The following is a 4,969-nucleotide window of genomic DNA, read 5'->3' as shown; positions in this document are numbered from 1 at the left end:
CTTTCGTTTTTAGATATTTGGTTCTGAGCGAGGCCAAAGGTCCCTGGTATCTTCACCAAAATGAGTCTCTGCTGCCTGGCACACTCCCAATCCTGACATTATATTTTACTGTACTTGGAGAAAGGCTCCAGCTCAAGTGTCCTCAGTTTCCATTAAAAAAAAAAAAAAAAAAAACTTTTTTTTTTTTTTTCTTGATAGAGAAATATGTCTTCACCTTCATTTGATTCTAGGTAGTCATTTTCATTTTTTTTCTTATCTCCCCTATCCAGGATTGTAACTAACTTTAGAATGGGTTTTTTTTTTTTTTACTTCTTGCTTGGTGTAATGTCCTGCACACAGCTGCCACCCAATGAATACATTGATTGCAAAAAGGAAATGAGATAAGTTGGGTAGGAATTTGATAAGAACATTTTTTTTTTATTTCACTTATTATTATTATTTTCTTTCTCATGGATTACTAGATAAGTCAGTCAGTAAATGTCACAGACATAAAAGGCTTGGTTAAAAAAAAAGACATTTAATTAACTGTTTTGTATTATCTTTAAATAAAAGTCAGAGAAATGTGAGCTCAGTGATAGCATGGTTAGAGAGATTTATAGCTAGTTGAACCATTAGACTCTCAGTTTATTGATCAATGGCTCAATGAAAGGCTATTTTGTGGGGGAGTATGCTGGAATGTCATTTTGGACCTTATCTATTATCATTACACAAGTCAGAACAGCATTCTAAGGACTCGTTTATGTTATCATAAAAAAATCACAGAGTAATATACCATTAAAATGAAAAATTCAATCGATCTCTTTAAACACACTTTTATATCCTTTTTAATTAAAGGAGTCATTATATAAAGATGCTTTTTCTTTAAGTCAGTGTGAAATTCTTCTCTCTCCTGGATCGTGTGATGAACGTCCTATTTCACAGAGAATTCTGTGGAGATAATTGAACATATGAAAACCTAGTAAAACTGTGGATTCAGTATTCATTAATTTGGGGTGCTACAATACGTAAGTGATGACCCAGGCTCAACTCTTGGATCTCTGCATGTGGTAGGGTAGTTGGTGGAAGAGAGGACCAGTCAGAGAGGGCTAACATCCTTTCCTTCCTATGTGACACTTCTTTCCTTGTCTCATTCCTGCTAGATAACTAAGTCCAACTATTCTGCAGAAAGGAACTCTTGTGGCACAGTTGTTAAGTGTTTGGCTGCTAACCAAACGGTCTGTGTTTTGAACTTACCAGCCGCTCTGCCGGAGAAAGATGTAGCAGTCTGCTTCTGTAAAGATTTACAGCTTTGGAAACCCTATGGAGGAAGTTCTACTCTGTCCTACAGGGTTGCTATGGGTTGGAATTAACTTGATAGTAATGTATTATTATTATTTTTTAATGCTGTAGAAAAACTAATCTATGGTAATACATAACAGAAAAGTTTTATTTCTGAGGAAGATGATGACTGGAAAGGCAGATAAGGTAGTAATATGGGGTGTTGAAAGTGTCCTGTACCTTGATCTGGGTGGTGGATACATGCATTTACATATATTAGGTAAAAAGTAATAGTATCATTGATGTATGTACTGTGCTATATTTTATTCCTCAATAATTTTTTTTAAATAGAAGGATAGCATGATTAAAGGCATTAGGCAGAAATAAAAAAAAGTAGATAAATAGACATTAGACCAGTTTGAATAGCGTGGATAGATTATATATATGGAGTAAGTGGAAAGAATGGAAAATGTTGTTTCATGCTAAGTTCTTGGGAGTCTTAAATGCCATGATCACAAAGCCAAACTTTATTCCTTACATCTGAGGTAACTGCTGGGGATTCTATTCCTAAGCACTTAATCTTGAACCTCACTGGAGTGAACTGACGACAACAGGAGTTGGTTGGGGATCCCCTGGAGAGCAGGCTGTAATTCCTTAGGAGAGGACACTTTCTAATAAGTCATGATTCCTAAGTGAAGGGATCAGAATCATTGACCTCCACTCCTCTCTAGCCAAGAGTAGGTCAAGAGTATCCTTCTAGAGATTTCATGATCTTTGATTGATGGATTGAAATGAGCTATGTCTAGAGGATCAGAGCTCTGGAGGAGTGAAAGAGAGGAAATGAGAAGAGGCACTTCCTACCCGAGTTCCTTAGCACATGGCAGGAACATTTTAGGGCTATCTAGGAGGCATGACCTTTCTGTATAACATGGCTTTCTCGCCTTCTTCTCTAAGAGCTATGGACTTGTTTCTCTAGGGGTCAGTGCATCATGGACACTTAGTAAAAAAAATTTTTTTTTAATGAAGGAAGTAAGAAAAAGTACCCTCTAAAATGATAAACTTCTAGCAAGAGCGTTGTTTTTCTTACTGTTAAGATCATTAAAAACTGTGGTCACTGTAAATAAATATATTTTCTCACTAAAATATACCTTCACTGCCAGATGTACCAATAATTTAACAACAGGTTTGTTTTTCTGATGGGCAAGATATATTCTATGAAATATATGTTGAGTAAGATTAATACTGCATCATCACAAGTGCCTCCCATTTTCAGAAATATGAAAATATTAAAAAAAAGATACCTTACATAAGAGGAAATGCATGGGCACAAATTCCCCTCCCTCCATTTCTTGAAGACCTACGTGGCATGCTCACGCCACACTCACCTTTCTTTCTCTCTCATCTCTGATGGCTCCCGGGGTCTGCTGTTGATGTTGATTCCTGTAGACTCCATGGGAATGTACAGGAGATAAAAATCTGAGGGGGAAAAAAGGTCACCGCACACTTGCTGTGCACAATTTGCAAGAAGTGGAATGTAGTCCCAGATCTTACACCTTATTTAAAACAAAAACAAAGCCCGAAAAAACCCTAAAATTGTGAAAGAAAGAAAAACTTGGAAGTCCCCTCCTCTAAGATCTCATTCTTGGCAAGAAATTCCATGATTATGCTCATTGGCTTGAAAGCTGTGTTTTCCGGCACATGCACTTCCAGTAAAACCTCCCAAAATATAAACAGCCTGCACTTCACCTTACTTGTCCTTATTCCATGTTCCCACTGTGAATTTATCCTTCTCTGTTTGTACTGGAGGCTTGTCTGCTATTTGTTTCCTCAGCTTCTCAGGGCTTTTGTTGTTTGTTCTGAGATTTAATAATTATGTTTGATAGTAATAATATAATGACAATATTATACAACCGTATGCAATATATATAATTACAATATGCAAATGTTAAACTGCTTTACAGTTTTCAAAGTGCCTTCATAAATTATTTTATTTGATGTTTGTAGGGCAGCTATTATTACCTTTATTTTAAAGATGAAAAAATGGCATCACATATTGAATAAACAATTTGCCCAAGGTCACACAGTTACTAGATGTTAGCTGAGGAGCTAGGTCTGAGGCATGGCAAAGCTTTGACAAGTGCTGGGGCAAACCCTCCTGCTCTGTCTTATGCTCTTAGCTATTCCTTTCTTTATGATAGGTGTCGTGGATTGAATTGTGTCCCCCCAAAATGTGTGTATCCAATTGGTTAAGCCATGATTCCCAGTATTGTGTGGTTGTCCTCCATTTTGTGATTGTAATTTTATGTTGAGACGATTAGGGTGGGATTGTAATACCACCCTTACTGAGGTCACCTCCCTAATCCAAGATAAAGGTATTTTCCCTGGGGTGTGACCTGTACCACCTTTTATCTCTCAGGAAATAAAAGGAAAGGGAAGCAAGCAGACAATTGGGGACCTCATACCACCAAGAAAGTAGCACTGGGAGCAGAGTGCATCCTTTGGGTCTGGGCTTCCTGTACCTGAGAAGCTCCTGGACCATGGGAAGATAGAGGACAAGGACCTTCCTCCAGAGCCGACAGAGAAAAAACCTTCCTCGGGAGCTGACACCCTGAATTTGGATTTGAGAATAAACTTCTCTTTGTTAAAGCCATCCACTTGTGGTATTTCTGGTATAGCAGCACTAGATGACTAAGACAATAGGTGTTTACAAGAACCATCTAATTATATTAAATAAATGCTCTGTGGAGTAGGATAAACCCTTTGATCACATTAGGGCCTGACCCATGTAGCATTTTCATGCTCTTCAACACTGAATGCATTCATAATAGAGTAACTTGACAATTGTGGAACTGTTAGAATAAAATTCTGTAAAGGTGGTTGGTGTTTATTTGTGTGCGTGTGTGTGTGTGTGTTTTTTTTACTACATAGCTGTCATGGATTGAATCGTGCCCCCTCCCCGCCCCCCTCCCCCCAATATCTGCCAACTTTGCTAGGTCACGATTCCCAGTATTACCTGGTTGTCTTTCATTTTGTCATCTGATGGGATTTCCCTATGTGTTGTAAATCCTATCACTATAATATAATACAATGGATTAGTAGCAGCTATTTGATGAGCTCTACAAGATTTTTTTTTAGATAGTGTCTTAAGCCAGTCTCTTTTGAGATATAAAAAAGAAAAGGGAGCAGAGAGACAGGAGGATGTTATAACATCAAGAAAGCAGCACCGGCAGCAAAATGTGTCCTTTGGACCTGGGAGAAGCTCCTCAAACAGGGGAAGATTCATGACAGGGATCTCACTTCACAGCTGACAGAGAGACAAAAGCCTTCCCCTGGAGATGACCCACTGAATTTGGACTTGTAGCCTACCAGACTGCGAGAGAATGAATTTCTCTTTGTTAAAGCCATCTGCTTGTGGTATTTCTGTTATAGCAGCACTGTATGACTAAGATAGTCACTTACGACCTCACCAGAGACATTAAATCAGGGGAGTAATAATTATTTCAGTAACTGCAGCTGCTGAAGTTGAGTCACCTACAATATCAGAGAAAAGTATTCCTTCACTACATAAAAGCTTATGGAAACTCACTCAATACCTGTTTGATAATATTTTGGTAGTGTTCACTATGTACCAACTAAACAGACAGGCTTGTATGTGGAGACACAGTAGGGAATCAGGAGATAAGGGTCTCCAGGAGCAGATAACCTGGCAATG

General features: G+C 38.2%; 1 long non-coding RNA gene across 1 annotated transcript; it reads right to left on the bottom strand.

The window, feature by feature from the left end:
* Positions 1 to 639: 639 nt before the first annotated feature.
* On the bottom strand, positions 640 to 3,519 carry LOC135232243 (uncharacterized). The gene is made up of 2 exons (XR_010322707.1): positions 2,643 to 3,519; positions 640 to 927 (listed from the first exon to the last, which is right to left on the bottom strand). It is a non-coding gene; the product is annotated as an uncharacterized LOC135232243 (long non-coding RNA).
* Positions 3,520 to 4,969: the final 1,450 nt, after the last annotated feature.

The sequence above is a fragment of the Loxodonta africana genome, chromosome 8 (assembly GCF_030014295.1).
Source record: "Loxodonta africana isolate mLoxAfr1 chromosome 8, mLoxAfr1.hap2, whole genome shotgun sequence".
Lineage (NCBI taxonomy): Eukaryota > Metazoa > Chordata > Mammalia > Proboscidea > Elephantidae > Loxodonta > Loxodonta africana.
The sequence above is the reverse complement of the archived record's forward strand: the minus strand, read 5'-3'. Positions and strand labels throughout refer to the sequence as shown.